At 53.9% G+C, this 21,760-nt stretch overlaps 2 long non-coding RNA genes across 4 annotated transcripts; both read left to right on the top strand.

The window, feature by feature from the left end:
* The first annotated feature begins 12 nt into the window (after positions 1-12).
* LOC142077298 (uncharacterized) lies at positions 13-5,094 on the top strand. The gene is made up of 4 exons (XR_012671707.1): positions 13-706; positions 2,765-2,828; positions 3,210-3,383; positions 4,421-5,094. It is a non-coding gene; the product is annotated as an uncharacterized LOC142077298 (long non-coding RNA).
* Positions 5,095-12,597: 7,503 nt separating this feature from the next.
* LOC142077297 (uncharacterized) lies at positions 12,598-20,919 on the top strand. 3 transcript variants are annotated; one of them, XR_012671705.1, is made up of 6 exons: positions 12,598-12,831; positions 14,528-14,586; positions 15,452-15,577; positions 17,636-17,699; positions 18,081-18,254; positions 18,359-18,572. It is a non-coding gene; the product is annotated as an uncharacterized LOC142077297 (long non-coding RNA). The 3 variants fall into 3 exon arrangements; XR_012671704.1 differs by lacking the exon at positions 18,359-18,572 and adding an exon at positions 19,308-20,919 and having other exon boundaries at positions 12,643-12,831; XR_012671706.1 differs by lacking the exon at positions 18,359-18,572 and adding an exon at positions 19,308-20,919 and having other exon boundaries at positions 12,687-12,831; positions 17,633-17,699.
* The last annotated feature ends 841 nt before the right edge of the window (positions 20,920-21,760 follow it).

Below are 21,760 nucleotides of genomic sequence, written 5' to 3'. Positions count from 1 at the left end.
TCATACTGATTTTATGGGCAGGTTGGAAATAGCCTTTTATTTTTATAGGCATAACTCAATTTGTAGTACTACGTGGTGTCAGGATAGTGAATTTTGGAGCACCCAGGTATCACTAGAAACGGAATGAATGAGACACGATGGAAACTGATATTTAAACTTGATTTTTACTTCATTTTTTTTTTCCTGAGAGTGTTGATGGCACGTTGTCCTGTGGCTCAATCCACGTTCTGTTCAGTGGAGTCTTCAGTCTAGGACTTTTAAGGAAAAAAGTTGGTCCTTCCAAAAAAGGGCTAGTCATTCATAGGCTCGAGGCATAGACTTGGAGAGCCGCTTAAGTACGTGATCAGAATTAAAGCCAAATGTCGCTTCGTGTTGCTGCTGTTGGCCTTCACTTTCGTTAATTTCCCCGCTGCTCCGTCATGGTTGGGAGCTCTGAATCATCTTTTTTTTCACTCCCTAACGCATTTTTCTGCCCAAGGAGAGGCTACGTTTAAAAGTTACTTAGTTTCCTCGCAAATGCATCGGTCGATAAAACGGAGTTATGATTATTAAAACCACACAAATGACACCGGTCTTACAGATCTGGACTATTTCTGAACACGTGTTCATCGCGTGCAGATGTCATCGGGATACGGATCATCTGCATTTCATGCTCTGACGAGACAATCTGCTGAGACAGGGACGAGCTCCAAAAGAAAAAAAAAAGGTACAACGTCAAGGTTTTGTTTTGTTGTTGGTTTTTGTGGGCTTTTTGTGTTTGTGTTATTTTTTGGTTTGTGGTTTTTTTTTTTTTTAAAAGAGTGCGATGTTGACTGGTGGCAGCCTGCAGAGCTCTCTTGCTGCCTGACCTCTCCTTTTCTTCTCTGTCACTCCTCTTCCGTGGCTGTAATTTTCACTCGGGTAGTTTTAGAAGAGCGATTTAGTTCCTCGCCTGTGTAAATGTGCTGGTAATACCTGGAAGGTAAATGCTTGAACCGGTAGCGAATAACTTGGCTACAAGTAGAATTTCTTCTGAAGGAAGAACAACAACAGCAGGAAGCAAGTAGCAAGTTACCCCAAATTTGTGTGTGTCAAACACATCAAAGTTTTATTGCCAAACATTGTTTGGCAATGTGTTCCAAATGGCTCGTTTTGGTAAACATAAATTTTCAGGAAGTTCAGGGTTGTGTGTGGAAAAACGTGCCCCTCTGTCTAGGTGTCCTGCTACGTAAATAGCATCAGTCAGTAGCACATCCAGCGGCAGGGCTGCTGTTCCCTGCTCTCGATATTGCCGTAGTAGTGTTGTGATATTTCGACCTAAGAGGCGGGTTTAGGAATGGAAGGAGAATGCCTGCGTTCTGCAAGGGCTACGAATGCCGACCCTTTTCTCTGCCTGCTGCTTTCCTGTGCGTGAGATGAAACTGTATTTTTTTTCTCCCTTGTTCCCGGTAGAAATATTTCTGAAGCTGTCGCTGCTGTGGGTTTGCAACGTGCGTTACTGCGTTTTTGTAGAGTTCTAGTTACGGATCGTTTCTGCCGCGGCAAAGTGTCAAGATACGGTTTTCAGTTTAAAGCTTCAGAAGCTGCATTCGCTGAAATCGGCGTAGGTGAAGCTGGTTGTTGTGGTTTAACCCGGCAGGCAGCTAAACACCACGCAGCTGCTCGCTCGCTCCCCCTGCCCCCAAAGTGGGGTGGGGGAGAGAATCGGAAAAAAAAGTGAAGTTCGTGGGGTGAGGTAAAGACAGTTTAATGGGACAGAACAGGAGGGGGAAACAATCGTAACGATAAAAGAATATACAAAATAAGCGACGCACAATGCGATTGCTCACCGCCGGCCGACTGATGCCCAGCCGGTCCCCGAGCGGCAGTCGCCGCCGCCCGGCCAACTCCCCCAGCTTATGTACTGAGCGTGACGTCATATGGTATGGACTGTCCCTTTGGCCGGTTTGGGTCATCTGTCCTGGCTAAGGTCCCTCCCTGCTTCTCGCTGGCAGGGCTTGAGAAGCTGAAAAGTCCCCGACTAGCGTAGGCGCTACTTAGCCACAACTAAAACATCAGCGTGTTATCCACGTTTTTCTCGTCCTAAATCTAAAACACAGCGCTATACCAGTTACCAGGAAGAGAATTAACTCTATCCCAGCCGAAACCAGGACACTGGTCTTGCGCATGATCCCGCTGTGCTCGCAGGGGTGCTCAGTGGCTCCTCATCAAAACAGCGAGGTGTGTGTGGACGTCCGTAGGGTTGCGCTAGGGGTCTGGGGGCGTTATGTATTTTTGCTGTTGGAAGACGGAATAGAGCGTGTGCCTGTTAAATCTAACGATGGTCGAAGGTTGGCAGGGACCCTGAGCAGGTTTGGTGGCACAACTGCAGTTTTCAAAGATCTCGACCGTTTGGAGAAACGGCCTGGAAAAAAGGATTCCTCTTTTGCAGCGAGTTCGCGAGGACGGACGGGTTGCCGTACTCTTTAACAAAAATACTCAACTTGGGACGTATCGGGTGAGGAAATCGCGGCTCTACTTAGGCTTGAGAAAACGTACGTAGGTGTCTGTGCCTGTCACCTGCGCGTCTCTAGGCAAGCGAGTTCTAGCGAAACTAAAGCTGCCGATGAGCCAAAAGAAAAGGCACGGTTGTCTAAAACATGCATAAGCTCTAGTGGCCTGTCTCAACAACTGCACCAAAGATGATGCAAAATACTTTCTCCTCCACTCAGTTGTAGTCTTCACAGAAAAGGAAGCTTTGTGCTAAACGTGGTGTTTTTTTTTTTTTTTCCTTTCCTCTCAGCAGAATGTCAACTGCCGTGAAAGTACGAGACGGATGGAAAGGATCCATAGTGGTCTGCAAGTACAAGGTATGCCTGTGATATGTGTCTGCATTTTTCCTAAGGTGCTTGTAGTGTGGACTTTACAGTTAACACGAAGAATGTGGCAGCTCTCCTTCTATCTGATTTTTTAACATGAAATATTTTAACACAAATACTAAAAATAAAGGTCTGTTCTGGAGCGTGGTATGCCTATTCAAGGCTTGCTTTCCTTCGTCTATTTTCTCTTCCTGAAAGCAGAGTCTTCTGTTTCTGTGTGCTTGCTATTAAAGGGTGCTGTGAAAATAATGTTGGACTAGAAGAGGAAAGGAACCGTTTGTAAGAGTTCGGATGTTCGGGAGAAACAGGCTTTGTTTTCACGATAAAAGCTTTATGCTTTTTCAGTCAGTCAGTGTTTAAAATACCTTACAGGAGCACTGGAAAACCTTACTGAGATACTAGCATCTGTGCTAAAAGCAATCAAGGTCAAAGAAGAGGCGTGGACAACACGGGACAAATCGGCGTCGCTTCGGTGTGTTTTCCAGGCTTTCCCGAGAAGCGGTAGCAGCCTCGTAACTAGCGACAGAGAGTCCTGATGTGTTTTCGGTGAGTTACTGATTCTATAATGTCCTTTTTCCTAACCTGCAGCGCGTAATTTTGACTTCGGTTGGAAAGAGATTTTCCAGAATGGAAATCTTTTTCATTCAAAGGAGTTGCCTTTTACAAACTTCCCATCAGAATGGATCTTCAGAGATGACGTGCTTGGCAGTAGAAGTCATCCGCAAGGAGACTTTTCACTCTCTCTGGAAAAAAAAAAAGGAGTTAAGTCGATTTCCTTGCAAGGACCCAAGCGCAGCACATCTTCCAATAGTCGACGTATGGCTGATCTTTGGTTCTCGGGTGTAACGGTCGAGAGATCGTAAAGACGCGTTCCTCCGCACGCTTGGGTACAGCCAACAGCGTTAGCAAACCTGCCAGTCCTTTTTGGTAGCCTTATGTATTGCAGCACCGGGGATTTGATATTCCCCACCGCCTGCCCCCCCCCCCAAAAAAAAAAGTATAAACCGTATGGGAGATCTCTTATCTCACTGATTTTTCTATCATAAATGAAATTTTAAAAAGAAAGTTAAAATTGTCTAATTTCCAAACTGACTTGCATTGTTTAAACTGCAACTGCTAAATAGCTGTAGCGTATAATTTATTAGGTGTGCTTAAGCAGTTGGGTAGTTGCTCTAAACGTTTAAAAAGAGAGGCAACGGAACGTTAGGGGCTTTTTTCCTGATCTTTTGGCAGAGTGCTCTGAAGCACTTTATTTCTGTCTCGCTTTCGACGGCGCGTTTCCCCAGCAGTTCGGTAGCATCGGTCTCGGCGCAGCTGGCCAGGCGTCCCTCCTAGTCATGTCACACACGCAAAACCCCTGGTCAAACGATAGCTGTGTAGCTTGGAGGTAGATAATTTAACGGTATGAATTCACAGCTACGCAATTTCAATTAACGCAAAAGGAAAATCAAATATTTTTATAGTACGAGTCTTCTCATTGTACGTATGTAAGCGTGCGCACGCCTTTTTAGCATAAAATGAATTGCTGAGATTTGTTCTTTCTTTTTCATTTTACTCTTCAAAGTTTTACGCTTCACTTTCAGCTTTATCGGCCAAGCGAGCGAGATGCGCAGCAGCAGCAGCAGCAGCGCAAGGGCTGGAGCTGCGGCGGTGGATCCGTGAGCGTAGATGCTGATTACGGCGCGCCCTTGTCCTGCAGCCTCACGGGGTTATCTCCCGGCAGCGGTGCTGTAAGGAAGGGACGAGGCGTTTTCCGACACCAGCGAGAGCGTTTACTTCTCTGCTAAGAACGTGTTCAGAATCGCGTCAATTAGTCTTCACGCTGATTTTAAGCGTTCGAATCGCTCGAGCTTTTAAAGGACGCGTTGTATTTCGAGCTGACCCGTTTGCCTGGCATCCTCCTTTAGCTCGACTGCTACCCTCTCCCTTGTCCTGACCGAATTCCTCTGCTGCCTTCGGTGCTGTTTTTTTAACGTGCTGAAATATCCGTTGGGATTTTTGTTTTTCAGATGCCTCGCTGTGAGCGTCCCGTGGTGCTCAGGAGAGACCCCCGGCCCAGGTTTGCCTGCCGGTCGTTGGGCGTGCTGAGGGTGAGGGGCCGGCTGGCAGCCTGCGGGACGGGGGCTGGGGGGGGCTGCAAGCGTTTGGCGGGGCCGCCCCTCCTTTATCTTTCTAGCAGAGCCCCCCTTTTTGGCGGGGGTGCGTGCGTACATACGTACACGGCATTATTAAAGTAACGAGCTGCCGGTTGGGGCCATTTCCCTCGTTTTGTGTCTTTTTGGGGGGGGTGAATAAAAAGGGGGGGTTGGGGGGCCTGGAGGGGTGATGATGTCATTTGGGGCACCCCAGCATCACCACGGGGGTGATGATGCCGTGGAGGAGCAGGTGAGTGGGGAATGGGGGGTCATGGGGGTCCATGTCCCCCCCTCCCCCCCCCCCCCCAAAGGGGGTCACAGCCCAAATTGCCTGAAAATTCATGGGGGGGGGTTTCAAAAATTTTTAAAAACTGTAAATATATCTGTGAGGCCTCGAAATAGAAAAAAATCTCTCCTTGTTACATATGTTGAAAAATAATATTAATTTATACGTACAAAAGGATTTCAAAATAAGAACCTATATCTGCCCTGTTATATAAAGGATTTTAGAGTATAAAAAAATTCGAAAGATGTATATGGGGTTTTAAAATACAAAAATAACTCACGTCTCTGTAAATTAAAAAATAAAGAACTTCCAAATGCAAAAAGGATGATACATTTTATACATGAAGGAATTTAAAATAGAAAAAGGTCTGAATAGATACCGCTATCTACACTTACTACGTGTTACATAGAGAGTCTACATAGACATTATATGTAATCTAAGAGATTATGTACAAGTGTAAATAGACATCTAAGTCTAAAATCTAAGTCTATAAAGATATAGGTGTAAATATATGTAAGTGTAAATAGAGAAGTCTATAAAGACATTTAAGTGTTCAAAATATGTAAGTCAACAGATCCATAGTCTGAGCAGGTAGTATATATAATAAGTGGGAAACAGGGGGATATAAGTGAAACATAAATATATTCACTAAATATATATAGAGAGATATGTGTAAATACATTAAGTGTAAATGTCTATGATAATAAGGTTTTTAAAATGCAAAGAAACCCTGTTTATAGAAAGGATTTTAAAACTCGACACCCTCCCCCCCCCCCCCGCCCCGAAACACCCCTCTATTGAAGATATAAAAGCGCTTTCAAAAGCTGCCTCTTCCCTGTTCTCCTTTTCCACCTTTTCCCATCCTGATTGGGGGCCAGTTCCCCCAACAGGGACTTTCCCCTGCAGGGTTGCGCACGCAGAGCGGGACCTGCCGCCATGGCCTAAAAATACCACAAAACCCCTAATTCGGGGCCTGCAAGGGGTGGGGAAAAAAAAGCCCGCAATTTTGGGGGAAAAATACCCAACTTGGAGCTCCCGGGAAAGCCAAATCCGCCTGGATTTGGGCAGCCGGAAAGCAAAAAAAACCCATTTTCACGCACAAAACGAAAAAGCAAAAACCACCAATTTTTGTTGTGAAAAAGCGTTGAAAAACCTCCAAATGGTGGAATGTTTTGGAAAAGGAAAAAACCCCAATTTTGATATTATGGAAAGGCAAAAAACCCCCCGATTTGGGGAAGATTTGGGGTGAAACACCAGCCACTTGAGGGGCATCGCTCGTGGTTATCCAGCGAGGGTCACTCATCGGGAACGGATTATCTGTTGCGGGTCATCCCAGGCGAGTTTTCTGCTGTGGGTGGTCCCGGGTGGACCCCCTGGCGTAGGTCACCCCCACGCATGTGCCGCCCCGCCGCTCCCGGTGTCCGCCCTGCCTTTCCCGTGCGAGGTTTTTCCCCCCGTGCGAGGTTTTCCCTGTGACGCGCCCCCCGTATCCCCTGCCCTCCTACCTCGTGCCCGCACTGCCCTCCTCTCTCCTCTCCCTCCTCCCGCCCCCCGTGTTCCGCACTGCCTCCCCGTAACCCCTCTGCCCCGGACCCCTGGGGTGCTGCCTGCCCCGCCAACCTGCCCGTTGCCCCCCGCCCAAACTCTGGCACCCCCCTCCCGCTCCCCCGCCCCCCACTCCCACCCCGCTCTCCCTCCTCCTGCGTTTTGGGTTTGTGCTGCAAACGGCGTCGGTGACGCGGGGCTGCGTGAGTTCCCGCTGCGCAGCGCTTGCACCGCGCCGGGGGCTGTGCTGCTCCTCGCCCCGCCCTGCCGGCGAGCGGGCTGGGGGTGCGCGAGGGCCTGGGAGGGGGCACCGCTGGGAGAGCTGACCCCGGCGGACCCAGGGGGTGTTCCAGACCCTGTGACGTCAGGAAATAAAACTCGGGGGGCGGTTGGCGGGGGGGCCGCTGCTGGGCTGCGGCTGGCTGGGCATCCGTCGGTTGGCGGTGAGCCATTGTTTTCATTTGTACCGCTTGTCTGTCTGGGGTTTTTCTCTCTGTTGTTTGGGGGTTTTTTCCCCCCTTTTCCTTTCAAGTGGAGTTTTTTCACTTTTGCCCTTCCAGTTCTCTCCCCCCTCCCACTGAGGGGGGAGCGAGTGAGCGGTTGTGTGGTGCTGAGTTGCCAGCTGGGATTAAACCACGGCACAAGGTGAGTTGCAAGCCCTGCTGGCTAAACGCTTTAGGCTCTCCGTGTTATTCCTGCCATCTTGCCATCCTTGTTCTTTCCTGCTGCTTTCAAGTGCCTTGTGCTCCAGCAGCAGGCTGGGAAGGAGGGTTGTGGCAGGAGCTGCAGCACCCTGTGACTCCTTCTCAGGCTGCTAGCTTCGCCCTTTGTATGGGCTGCCGAGGTCGTCGGCTCCGCAGGGGCCACAGGCAGCCCGCAGAGCTTGAGGCCAAGCCATTCCTTTCCCCTCTGCGCAGCAGCGGTTCTGCCGCTGCTACAGGCAGCCGCTTGCTCGAGGGCGAGGGGCTGGGATGACGACAGGCTGCTGCACGCTTCAGTCGAACTGAGACGCCGTTCTCTGGGGAGCCGGTGCAAGGAGAGCTCAGGTACGTTCTGTACTGCCGATGGCTCTTCACAAGGGAAGCGTGCTCTGGTTTTAGCAGAAAAAGGTGTCGGTCACAGGCAGCCACCTATCACTGTGCACAGCTCAGCTATTTGGCAGGGGTCTTGCTTGTTCGAGTAGAGGCGTATTCCTCGCCTTGCAGTCTCGATGGCAAAACAATCGGGGGTTCAAGCTACAAAAGCACAGAGCAAGGATGGAACCTGCCGGGCTCTACGGTCAACTGCTGAGGACGCCTAATACACCAGCAGGCCTCTTGGCTTTCCCTGCCTCCTTTCTAATTCCTTTGCACGCTGGAGGGCAGGGTGGTAAGTGACGTCGTGCAGTGTCTCTCCTCCAAGTGGCAAGCCCTGCGTGTGTGCAGGATGAGGAGAGCAGAGTGCTGATAGCACAGAGGCGAGGAAAGGTGCAAACACTGCAACACAGCCCCAGGACCACCACGTATCGCTCGTTTGCAGGTCAGCCACTGGCACCGGGTCTGCTCAGAAGCGCGGTTTCCTGATGGACATAGCTGCCCCTCCCCTGCTCTCCGGGTGTCACCCGTGTGGCCTTATTTTTTTTAAATCTCTCTCCAGCATCTGTTGAGTCGCCGCTGTCACTCCCACAACCCCGATGCCACCTGCCGACCGAGACAGCGATCCCTGGGGCTTCCTCCGGGTTAGAAAGAAACCTGTTCCACAGGTTCCCCGTGCTGCTTCTCCTCCCCGGGGAATGGGCTGGGGGGCACGGGCAGAAACAACCACGGGACTTGTAAAGCGGCCAAAGGGAAAGGACTGAAATGCTGGAGCCACCGGGCGCTTTTTGGTACAGAGGCGATGAAGATTAGTGCCCGGGCCGCGAGTGGGAAAAGGGCAGGGAAATCGAAGCCCAGTACCGCCAGTAAGCAGTTACCGTCTTTCGATGGTACGAACTGGGCGGAGAGAAGGGGAAAGGGCCGGTGAGGCGACGGTGGCACCCGGCGGGCGGAATTGGGTACTGCAGCTCTTGAGGCGCGCATGCGCAGTGGCGCGCCTTTCTTTGCTCGCTGCTGCCACCGAGCGACCAGAATTCGGTACTGCAGCTCTGGAGGCGCGCATGCGCAGTGGCGCGCTCTCCTTTGCTCGCTGCTGCCACCGAGCGACCAAAATTGGGTACTGCAGCTCTTGAGCCGCGCATGCGCAGTGGCGCGCCCTTCTTTGCTCGCTGCTGCCACCGAGCGACCAGAATTCGGTACTGCAGCTCTTGAGGCGCGCATGCGCGTTGGCGCGCCTTTCTTTGCTCGCTGCTGCCACCGAGCGACCAGAGCTGGGTACTGCAACTCTTGAGGCGCGCATGCGCAGTGGTGCGCCTTTCTTTGCTCGCTGCTGCCACCGAGCGACCAGAATTCGGTACTGCAGATCTTGAGGCGCGCATGCGCGTTGGCGCGCCTTTCTTTGCTCGCTGCTGCCACCGAGCGACCAAAGCTGGGTACTGCAGCTCTTGAGCCGCGCATGCGTGGTGGCGCGCCTTTCTTTGCTCGCTGCTGTCACCCTGTGACCAAAACTGGGTACTGCAGCTCTTGAGGCGCGCATGCGCAGTGGCGCGCCTTTCTTTGCTCGCTGCTGCCACCGAGCGACCAGAATTCGGTACTGCAGCTCTTGAGCCGCGCATGCGCTCTCCTTTGCTCGCTGCTGCCACCGAGCGACCAAAATTCGGTACTGCAGCCCTTGAGCCGCGCATGCGCGGTGGCGCCCCCTTTCTCCGCGCTGCCGTCCGCCGGTAACGGCAATGCCGTACTGTGGTGCCTGCGGGGTGATGCCGCCGCGTTCGTTGGTTCGTTCCGGTAAGGAAACGCCGCTGCCGCCCCACGTGCGCGGTGCCGGCGGGCGCTGGGCCTGCAAAGCGCGGACCTCCAGCGCCGGTGCCGCCCCCGTGCACGCGCCGCCCGGCCGCTGCTCGCTGCTGCCGCCCCGTGGCCGAATCGCGGTACTGCAGCGCCGGCACCGCTCAGGTGCGCAGCAGCGCCGCCGCCGCCGCCTTCGCTGCTGCCGCCCCGAAGCCGAAGCGTGGTCCTGCAGCCCGGCGTTCGCGCGCCGGCTCTGGCCCCTCCATGCGCCGTCCCCATCCCGGTACCTCCCTCATCCCGGTGCATTCGTCATCCCGGGCGGCAATGGTTAGGGTGCCCCCCCCCCGCATGCCAGCACCCCCAAGAGTATCGGCGTGTCCCGGTGCTGTCCCCATCCCTGGGGCAGCTCCCCGTCCCCTGTCCCTGCGGCTGGTCGTTGGGCTCTGTGTTCCCCCAATAAAACACGGGGACAGAGGGGACCCCTGGGGACAGGGGGTGGGGACCCCCAGAGAGTAGGCTGTGCTGCCGTCGCTCCTTGGTGCTGGCCCTGCTTGTCCCCTGTCCCCCCAGTGGTGACGAACTCCGGGCCACTGGCGGGGACCCTCACTGTCACCTTCCCCCCATGCCGGTTGCCACCAGCGACAGGGACAGCGACGCACCCCCGGGGGTGTTTGGGGTCCCCAGGGTGGGAGCGGAGCTGCAGGATGCCGGGTCCCCCCTGCCCGAGCCCTGCAGACCCAGGTGGAGCGCAGGCAACCCTGGCCGTGTCCCCAGCCCTGTCTCCGCGTGGCCGTGGGTCGGTGCTGCCATTGCGTGGCCAGCGGCTGGGAGGACACAGCTCCCGCCGGCTGGGGCCAGAGGAGCACGGCAGCCTGGGGACCCCCGGGAAGGGCTGGCTGTCATGGGGACTCGGCGCCCAGGGCCCAGGGCACCCCAGAGACCCTACAACAGGGTGCAGCATGAACTATTTTATTACCTGTGCAGTATCCATGAGTGAGTCCCCATGGTTCCCATCCTGGTCCGCCAGTAGGTCGGGGTCCCAGCTGCCCCTGGGGGTGGCTGCAGGTGTCGGGGGTGGGATCCCTTCTCCCCGCGGTGCCCCCCACCTCCCCAGGGTCATCCCTCCCAGTCTCAACTCCCCACATGGTGTCCTCAATCTCCCGAGAAACACCTCTGTCCCCCAATGTCCCCCTACCTACCCCACTCCCAGGGTCCCTCCCGGACCCCAGGATGCCCCCCCTGCCCCATCCTGAGGCCGCCCCCCCCCCCCCCCATCCCCATGGTCATGAGACACACACACACACACCCCCTCCAGCACTGGGGAGACACTGGGAAGAGCCGGCACTGCCATCTCGGGGACCTGCTAGCCCTCATCCTCCCTAAAGTCTTGCACCATGCTCTGCTCCTTGGGGGGAGTGCCCACAGTCAGGGGGGTGGGGGCTCCCCTCCTCCCCACGGAACCCCCCCAACCTGTCCAGGGCACCCTCTGCCACCTCCCCAGGGTCCAATCACCGTAAGAGGGTCTGACCCTGGGATCCCGCTGGTTAACGTCAGGTGCAAGAGAAGGTTCCTCATTACTCCTTGATTAGTTCTTAGGTGCCAGCTCGAGCTGGGTGCCTCCAGAGAGGGACGCCTACCCCGGATCACCCTCCTTGCACACCTGCACCCGTTGCAGGAGGGTCCACGCACACCATGGGAGCCATGTGGGAACCGGAGGCGGCCTCGAGGCTGCTCAGCAGCAGTCAAAACACCCCAGTGGTTTCAGGCACCGGCTGTTTTGCTCCCGAACCCAAGGGTACTGCCGAGAAAAATAACCACCACTGTCACACGAGGGTCCTGCACAATCGCCACCATCGCACAAGGGTCCCCGTGCACCTGCCCGCCATTGCACGAGGGTCCCCTGCACACCAACCAATTGCATAAGGGTCTTCCTGCACTGCCCCCCCCATTGCATGGGCGTCTCCACACACCGACCCCCCGCTGCGCAAAGGTCCCTGCATAATCCCCACCGTTGCACGGGGGTCCCTGCGCAGGCACCCGCACTGCACAAGGCGCCGTGCGCATGCGCACTTCCGGGGCGGGGACTACAACTCCCGGCGTGCCCCCCGCGGGCGGCCCGGAGGAGCCGCGCGCTGATTGGCTGCGGAGGATATTTCAACGGGGCGCGCGGCGGGCTCTGCACCCAGGCGGCGGCGGCGGCGGACGGCGGCGGCAGTAGTCTGAGGTGCCGCGGGCGGGCACGGCGGGCTGTCGGGAGGCTGCGGACCCCCGGGGGACTGAGGAGGGGGGCCGTGCGTCCCGGAGGGGGCCGGGGAGGGGGGCCGGGGGGGGCTGTGCGTCCCGGGGGGGGCCGGGGAGGGGGGCCGGGGGGGGCTGTGCGTCCCGGGGGGGCCGGGGGGGGCTGTGCGTCCCGGAGGGGGCCGGGGAGGGGGGCCGGGGGGGGCTGTGCGTCCCGGAGGGGGCCGGGGAGGGGGGCCGGGGGGGGGGCTGTGCGTCCCGGGGGGGCCGGGGAGGGGGGCCGGGGGGGGCTGTGCGTCCCGGAGGGGGCCGGGGAGGGGGGCCGGGGGGGGGGCTGTGCGTCCCGGGGGGGCCGGGGGGGGGGGCCGGGGGGGGCTGTGCGTCCCGGGGGGGCCGGGGGGGGGGCTGTGCGTCCCGGAGGGGGCCGGGGAGGGGGGCTGGGGGGGGCTGTGCGTCCCGGAGGGGGCCGGGGAGGGGGGGCTGTGTGTCCTAGGGGGGCTGGGGAGTGGGGCTGGGGGCGGGGGCTGCAGTCCCCCAAGGAGCTGGGGAGTGGGGCTGTGGGTCCTGGCGGGGCTTGAGAGTGGGGCTTGGGGCTCCCACGGGGCTGGAAAATGGTGTGGTCGGGTGCTGTGAGCACCGGGGGTCCTGGGGCTGGGAGGCGCTTGCAAACACCGGGGAGGGGCTGCGAGCATGGGGGGGCACAAGGGTTGCACCAGGGTCGGTGCACGATCACCTCCATTGTACGGGTGTCGATGTACAGCCAGCCGGGCTGCACGAGGCGCCGTGCGCATGCGCGGTCCCGGGGCGGGGACTACAACTCCCGGCGTGCCCCGCGCGGGCGGTCCGGTGGAGCCGCGCGCTGATTGGCTGCGGAGGGTATTTCAACGGGGCGCGCGGCGGGCTCTGCACCGAGGCGGCGGCGCAGCGTGAGTGTGAGGGGCCGCGGGCCCGGGGAGCCGAGGAGTGGGGCTGTGGCGGGGGGGGGGGCGGTCCTGCAGGCTCCGGGGACGGGGGCTGGGGGGGCTCCAGGCGGGGGAGGGGCTGTGAGCATCTGGGGAGTGGGGCTGGGGGCGGGGGGGCTGTGTGCCCTAGCGGGGCCGCGCAGTGGGGCCGGGGCGGGAGGGTGGGGGTGGGCGCTGTGTGCAAACAGACCCTCCCTGCGAGTCCCCGCTGTCGCCCCGTGGGGCCGGGGACCCCCCAGCCCTCCCTGCAGGCAGACGGGCAGCCTGTAGGCAATGGAGGCCGCCCGCCCCAGCGAGGTGCTCGAGCCTGGGGGCTTCACGGGCCGAGTCGAGGGAGGAGCTGCTGGAGAGAGGGCTTAGAAACGGCCTTCTGCCCCCGAAACTGCTGGAGCATTTGAAGGGGAGGGACAGGTCCACCCCAGGGCCCCAAGGGGAAGACCTCGGAGCAGGGACTTGGGGTTGTTCCAGGAGCAAAAGCTGGTCCCAGCCAGCTCGCCTCTGCTCCCCCGGCACCGGGATCGGACCTTTCAGCCCTGTTTCTGCCCGAAGCATCACACAAGCGCTTGCCCTCCCCGGGGGCATCTTTGGGCCTTGAGAACAGGCGCAGCAGCTGGGTTTTTGGGCTCAGAAATGGGTGCCAAGTGAGCTGGTTTGGGGGCCCAAAGCAGAAGCCGGTTTGGCCGTTTGTGCGGGGGGCTGGGAGGGCATTGGGGGCTGCGGGGGAAAGCAGGGGGTGGGCAGGGTGCGTGGACCCTCCCCGGGGGGAGGGGCTCTGGTCCTGCTGGACCCCGAAGTGCGGGAGGCCGGCACGCACCAGGCCCAACTCAACGTCTGCGGTGGTCTCTGGGGGGAAGAGGTGGTCTCTGCTTTTCAGACCCCGCACGCCCTCTTCGAGTCCAGCTCTTGCTTGTCGACTGCTTCGAATAGTTATTAACTATTAGTCGTACAAACTAATTGATATTTATACAATGTACAACTATGATATTTTATCCTAATAGTGGAGTTTTGACGGCGATTGGTTTACGACCTTGTCAAAAGCCCAGGCTGTTGCAAATAGCTGGAGCTTGTAAGGAGAAGGAGCTGAAATCAACAGTGCAGAGCTGGAGCTTCAATTAGCCAGAACCGTCGCAAGCAGGAGCTGGAACGAGACGGGGTGTCTGCTGTCTGGGGCATGCCTTAGCCAGAGGCAAAATTACCAGCAGCTGTAACGAGCGGGAGCTGCGATTCGCTGCAGTGTCTGTTTGCCGGAGCATCCGTCGGCCAGACTGCACTCCCAGCACGGCTGAAGAGCAGCCAGGCGCAGGCAGGGCTGTCCCCGGCAAGGCGCTCCGAGCGGCAGGGAGGCGAGTTGTCCTTCTGCCAGCGGGGAGCCCGGCCTCTTCCCTCGGGGATTAAATCCACGCCACGCGTGGATCCGCTCTCTTTGCGTGGAGGGTCTCTCCCGGTCCCGTTCCCGAGGGCTGAAGCGAGGTCCCCCGGGGGGGCAGGCGGCAGCACGAGGCGGCGGTGTCTCCCCGGTACCCGGCAAAGGGGAGCGAAACCGGCCGGCTGGAGCTGCCGGGGTGCACAGCCCGGCCCCGCACGGCAGAATCCTTCCCTGGGTTTTCACCGTTGGCTGGGTGCGACAAACAGGTTCATTTTGTGCCTCCTCTTTTCCCAGCGTCACCTTCTGCGTCACGTGAAGAAAATCCTGCGTGGTTGACGCCGCTTGCTGCTCAGGTAATGGCACGTGTGGGGCCGGGGGAGCCAGGAGAAACATTGGCGCGTCCAAGGACGCTGCAGGTGCTCCACGTCAAACCCAGGGAAAAGGCAAATTTGCTGCCGGTGCAGAAAAGCTGATGAACAATTGCCGTGAACAGAGCGTGCCTACGTACCCTCGTTAGCGTAACTAACCCTGGGTAGTTACGAGTGTTTTCCTTTCAGGGAAAAGAATGAGCTTTCATCTACGAAAAATTAAGAGCTGCCTGTGTCCTTCTTTAAGTTCAAGTGTTTCTCTTTTGTTTGTTCATACTGATTTTATGGGCAGGTTGGAAATAGCCTTTTATTTTTATAGGCATAACTCAATTTGTAGTACTACGTGGTGTCAGGATAGTGAATTTTGGAGCACCCAGGTATCACTAGAAACGGAATGAATGAGACACGATGGAAACTGATATTTAAACTTGATTTTTACTTCATTTTTTTTTTCCTGAGAGTGTTGATGGCACGTTGTCCTGTGGCTCAATCCACGTTCTGTTCAGTGGAGTCTTCAGTCTAGGACTTTTAAGGAAAAAGTTGGTCCTTCCAAAAAAGGGCTAGTCATTCATAGGCTCGAGGCATAGACTTGGAGAGCCGCTTAAGTACGTGATCAGAATTAAAGCCAAATGTCGCTTCGTGTTGCTGCTGTTGGCCTTCACTTTCGTTAATTTCCCCGCTGCTCCGTCATGGTTGGGAGCTCTGAATCATCTTTTTTTTCACTCCCTAACGCATTTTTCTCCCCAAGGAGAGGCTACGTTTAAAAGTTACTTAGTTTCCTCGCAAATGCATCGGTCGATAAAACGGAGTTATGATTATTAAAACCACACAAATGACACCGGTCTTACAGATCTGGACTATTTCTGAACACGTGTTCATCGCGTGCAGATGTCATCGGGATACGGATCATCTGCATTTCATGCTCTGACGAGACAATCTGCTGAGACAGGGACGAGCTCCAAAAGAAAAAAAAAAGGTACAACGTCAAGGTTTTGTTTTGTTGTTGGTTTTTGTGGGCTTTTTGTGTTTGTGTTATTTTTTGGTTTGTGTTTTTTTTTTTTTTTAAAAGAGTGCGATGTTGACTGGTGGCAGCCTGCAGAGCTCTCTTGCTGCCTGACCTCTCCTTTTCTTCTCTGTCACTCCTCTTTCGTGGCTGTAATTTTCACTCGGGTAGTTTTAGAAGAGCGATTTAGTTCCTCGCCTGTGTAAATGTGCTGGTAATACCTGGAAGGTAAATGCTTGAACCGGTAGCGAATAACTTGGCTACAAGTAGCATTTCTTCTGAAGGAAGAACAACAACAGCAGGAAGCAAGTAGCAAGCTACCCCAAATTTGTGTGTGTCAAACACATCAAAGTTTTATTGTCAAACATTGTTTGGCAATGTGTTCCAAATGGCTCGTTTTGGTAAACATAAATTTTCAGGAAGTTCAGGGTTGTGTGTGGAAAAACGTGCCCCTCTGTCTAGGTGTCCTGCTACGTAAATAGCATCAGTCAGTAGCACATCCAGTGGTAGGGCTGCTGTTCCCTGCTCTCGATATTGCCGTAGTAGTGTTGTGATATTTCGACCTAAGAGGCGGGTTTAGGAATGGAAGGAGAATGCCTGCGTTCTGCAAGGGCTACGAATGCCGACCCTTTTCTCTGCCTGCTGCTTTCCTGTGCGTGAGATGAAACTGTATTTTTTTTTCTCCCTTGTTCCCAGTAGAAATATTTCTGAAGCTGTCGCTGCTGTGGGTTTGCAACGTGCGTTACTGCGTTTTTGTAGAGTTCTAGTTACGGATCGTTTCTGCCGCGGCAAAGTGTCAAGATACGGTTTTCAGTTTAAAGCTTCAGAAGCTGCATTCGCTGAAATCGGCGTAGGTGAAGCTGGTTGTTGTGGTTTAACCCGGCAGGCAGCTAAACACCACGCAGCTGCTCGCTCGCTCCCCCTGCCCCCAAAGTGGGGTGGGGGAGAGAATCGGAAAAAAAAGTGAAGTTCGTGGGGTGAGGTAAAGACAGTTGAATGGGACAGAACAGGAAGGGGAAACAATCGTAACGATAAAAGAATATACAAAATAAGCGACGCACAATGCGGTTGTTCACCGCCGGCCGACTGATGCCCAGCCGGTCCCCGAGCGGCAGTCGCCGTCGCCCGGCCAACTCCCCCAGCTTATGTACTGAGCGTGACGTCATATGGTATGGACTGTCCCTTTGGCCGGTTTGGGTCATCTGTCCTGGCTAAGGTCCCTCCCTGTTTCTCGCTGGCAGGGCTTGAGAAGCTGAAAAGTCCCCGACTAGCGTAGGCGCTACTTAGCCACAACTAAAACATCAGCGTGTTATCCACGTTTTTCTCGTCCTAAATCTAAAACACAGCGCTATACCAGTTACCAGGAAGAGAATTAACTCTATCCCAGCCGAAACCAGGACACTGGTCTTGCGCATGATCCCGCTGTGCTCGCAGGGGTGCTCAGTGGCTCCTCATCAAAACAGCGAGGTGTGTGTGGACGTCCGTAGGGTTGCGCTAGGGGTCTGGGGGCGTTATGTATTTTTGCTGTTGGAAGACGGAATAGAGCGTGTGCCTGTTAAATCTAACGATGGTCGAAGGTTGGCAGGGACCCTGAGCAGGTTTGGTGGCACAACTGCAGTTTTCAAAGATCTCGACCGTTTGGAGAAACGGCCTGGAAAAAAGGATTCCTCTTTTGCAGCGAGTTCGCGAGGACAGACGAGTTGCCGTACTCTTTAACAAAAATACTCAACTTGGGACGTATCGGGTGAGGAAATCGCGGCTCTACTTAGGCTTGAGAAAACGTACGTAGGTGTCTGTGCCTGTCACCTGCGCGTCTCTAGGCAAGCGAGTTCTAGCGAAACTAAAGCTGCCGATGAGCCAAAAGAAAAGGCACGGTTGTCTAAAACATGCATAAGCTCTAGTGGCCTGTCTCAACAACTGCACCAAAGATGATGCAAAATACTTTCTCCTCCACTCAGTTGTAGTCTTCACAGAAAAGGAAGCTTTGTGCTAAACGTGGTGTTTTTTTTTTTTTTCCTTTCCTCTCAGCAGAATGTCAACTGCCGTGAAAGTACGAGACGGATGGAAAGGATCCATAGTGGTCTGCAAGTACAAGGTATGCCTGTGATATGTGTCTGCATTTTTCCTAAGGTGCTTGTAGTGTGGACTTTACAGTTAACACGAAGAATGTGGCAGCTCTCCTTCTATCTGATTTTTTAACATGAAATATTTTAACACAAATACTAAAAATAAAGGTCTGTTCTGGAGCGTGGTATGCCTATTCAAGGCTTGCTTTCCTTCGTCTATTTTCTCTTCCTGAAAGCAGAGTCTTCTGTTTCTGTGCGCTTGCTATTAAAGGGTGCTGTGAAAATAATGTTGGACTAGAAGAGGAAAGGAACCGTTTGTAAGAGTTCGGACGTTCGGGAGAAACAGGCTTTGTTTTCACGATAAAAGCTTTATGCTTTTTCAGTCAGTCAGTGTTTAAAATACCTTACAGGAGCACTGGAAAACCTTACTGAGATACTAGCATCTGTGCTAAAAGCAATCAAGGTCAAAGAAGAGGCGTGGACAACACGGGACAAATCGGCGTCGCTTCGGTGTGTTTTCCAGGCTTTCCCGAGAAGCGGTAGCAGCCTCGTAACTAGCGACAGAGAGTCCTGATGTGTTTTCGGTGAGTTACTGATTCTATAATGTCCTTTTTCCTAACCTGCAGCGCGTAATTTTGACTTCGGGTGGAAAGAGATTTTCCAGAATGGAAATCTTTTTCATTCAAAGGAGTTGCCTTTTACAAACTTCCCATCAGAATGGATCTTCAGAGATGACGTGCTTGGCAGTAGAAGTCATCCACAAGGAGACTTTTCACTCTCTCTGGAAAAAAAAAAAGGAGTTAAGTCGATTTCCTTGCAAGGACCCAAGCGCAGCACATCTTCCAATAGTCGACGTATGGCTGATCTTTGGTTCTCGGGTGTAACGGTCGAGAGATCGTAAAGACGCGTTCCTCCGCACGCTTGGGTACAGCCAGCAGCGTTAGCAAACCTGCCAGTCCTTTTTGGTAGCCTTATGTATTGCAGCACCGGGGATTTGATATTCCCCACCGCCTGCCCCCACCCACCCCCCCCACCCCCCCCCAAAAAAAAAGTATAAACCGTATGGGAGATCTCTTATCTCACTGATTTTTCTATCATAAATGAAATTTTAAAAAGAAAGTTAAAATTGTCTAATTTCCAAACTGACTTGCATTGTTTAAACTGCAACTGCTAAATAGCTGTAGCGTATAATTTATTAGGTGTGCTTAAGCAGTTGGGTAGTTGCTCTAAACATTTAAAAAGAGAGGCAACGGAACGTTAGGGGCTTTTTTCCTGATCTTTTGGCAGAGTGCTCTGAAGCACTTTATTTCTGTCTCGCTTTCGACGGCGCGTTTCCCCGGCAGTTCGGTAGCATCGGTCTCGGCGCAGCTGGCCAGGCGTCCCTCCTAGTCATGTCACACACGCAAAACCCCTGGTCAAACGATAGCTGTGTAGCTTGGAGGTAGATAATTTAACGGTATGAATTCACAGCTACGCAATTTCAATTAACGCAAAAGGAAAATCAAATATTTTTATAGTACGAGTCTTCTCATTGTACGTATGTAAGCGTGCGCACGCCTTTTTAGCATAAAATGAATTGCTGAGATTTGTTCTTTCTTTTTCATTTTACTCTTCAAAGTTTTACGCTTCACTTTCAGCTTTATCGGCCAAGCGAGCGAGATGCGCAGCAGCAGCAGCAGCAGCGCAAGGGCTGGAGCTGCGGCGGTGGATCCGTGAGCGTAGATGCTGATTACGGCGCGCCCTTGTCCTGCAGCCTCACGGGGTTATCTCCCGGCAGCGGTGCTGTAAGGAAGGGACGAGGCGTTTTCCGACACCAGCGAGAGCGTTTACTTCTCTGCTAAGAACGTGTTCAGAATCGCGTCAATTAGTCTTCACGCTGATTTTAAGCGTTCGAATCGCTCGAGCTTTTAAAGGACGCGTTGTATTTCGAGCTGACCCGTTTGCCTGGCACCCTCCTTTAGCTCGACTGCTACCCTCTCCCTTGTCCTGACCGAATTCCTCTGCTGCCTTCGGTGCTGTTTTTTTAACGTGCTGAAATATCCGTTGGGATTTTTGTTTTTCAGATGCCTCGCTGTGAGCGTCCCGTGGTGCTCAGGAGAGACCCCCGGCCCAGGTTTGCCTGCCAGTCGTTGGGCGTGCTGAGGGTGAGGGGCCGGCTGGCAGCCTGCGGGACGGGGGCTGGGGGGGGCTGCAAGCGTTTGGGGGGCCGCCCCTCCTTTATCTTTCTAGCAGAGCCCCCCTTTTTGGCGGGGGTGCGTGCGTACATACGTACACGGCATTATTAAAGTAACGAGCTGCCGGTTGGGGCCGTTTCCCTCGTTTTGTGTCTTTTTGGGGGGGGTGAATAAAAAGGGGGGGTTGGGGGGCCTGGAGGGGTGATGATGTCATTTGGGGCACCCCAGCATCACCACGGGGGTGATGATGCCGTGGAGGAGCAGGTGAGTGGGGAATGGGGGGTCATGGAGGTCCGTGTCCCCCCCTCCCCCCCCCCCCAAAGGGGGTCACAGCCCAAATTGCCTGAAAATTCATGGGGGGGGGTTTTCAAAAATTTTTAAAAACTGTAAATATATCTGTGAGGCCTCGAAATAGAAAAAAATCTCTCCTTGTTACATATATTGAAAAATAATATTAATTTATACGTACAAAAGGATTTCAAAATAAGAACCTATATCTGCCCTGTTATATAAAGGATTTTAGAGTATAAAAAAATTCGAAAGATGTATATGGGGTTTTAAAATACAAAAATAACTCACGTCTCTATAAATTAAAAAATAAAGAACTTCCAAATGCAAAAAGGATGATACATTTTATACATGAAGGAATTTAAAATAGAAAAAGGTCTGAATAGATACCGCTATCTACACTTACTACGTGTTACATAGAGAGTCTACATAGACATTATATGTAATCTAAGAGATTATGTACAAGTGTAAATAGACATCTAAGTCTAAAATCTAAGTCTATAAAGATATAGGTGTAAATATATGTAAGTGTAAATAGAGAAGTCTATAAAGACATTTAAGTGTTCAAAATATGTAAGTCAACAGATCCATAGTCTGAGCAGGTAGTATATATAATAAGTGGGAAACAGGGGGATATAAGTGAAACATAAATATATTCACTAAATATATATAGAGAGATATGTGTAAATACATTAAGTGTAAATGTCTATGATAATAAGGTTTTTAAAATGCAAAGAAACCCTGTTTATAGAAAGGATTTTAAAACTCGACACCCTCCCCCCCCCCCCGCCCCGAAACACCCCTCTATTGAAGATATAAAAGCGCTTTCAAAAGCTGCCTCTTCCTTGTTCTCCTTTTCCACCTTTTCCCATCCTGATTGGGGGCCAGTTCCCCCAACAGGGACTTTCCCCTGCAGGGTTGCGCACGCAGAGCGGGACCTGCCGCCATGGCCTAAAAATACCACAAAACCCCTAATTCGGGGCCTGCAAGGGGTGGGGAAAAAAAAGCCCGCAATTTTGGGGGAAAAATACCCAACTTGGAGCTCCCGGGAAAGCCAAATCCGCCTGGATTTGGGCAGCCGGAAAGCAAAAAAAACCCATTTTCACGCACAAAACGAAAAAGCAAAAACCACCAATTTTTGTTGTGAAAAAGCGTTGAAAAACCTCCAAATGGTGGAATGTTTTGGAAAAGGAAAAAACCCCAATTTTGATATTATGGAAAGGCAAAAAACCCCCCGATTTGGGGAAGATTTGGGGTGAAACACCAGCCACTTGAGGGGCATCGCTCGTGGTTATCCAGCGAGGGTCACTCATCGGGAACGGATTATCTGTTGCGGGTCATCCCAGGCGAGTTTTCTGCTGTGGGTGGTCCCGGGTGGACCCCCTGGCGTAGGTCACCCCCACGCATGTGCCGCCCCGCCGCTCCCGGTGTCCGCCCTGCCTTTCCCGTGCGAGGTTTTTCCCCCCGTGCGAGGTTTTCCCTGTGACGCGCCCCCCGTATCCCCTGCCCTCCTACCTCGTGCCCGCACTGCCCTCCTCTCTCCTCTCCCTCCTCCCGCCCCCCGTGTTCCGCACTGCCTCCCCGTAACCCCTCTGCCCCGGACCCCTGGGGTGCTGCCTGCCCCGCCA

Source organism: Calonectris borealis, unplaced genomic scaffold, assembly GCF_964195595.1.
Source record: "Calonectris borealis unplaced genomic scaffold, bCalBor7.hap1.2 HAP1_SCAFFOLD_199, whole genome shotgun sequence".
NCBI classification, from domain to species: Eukaryota; Metazoa; Chordata; class Aves; order Procellariiformes; family Procellariidae; genus Calonectris; species Calonectris borealis.
The sequence above is the reverse complement of the archived record's forward strand: the minus strand, read 5'-3'. Positions and strand labels throughout refer to the sequence as shown.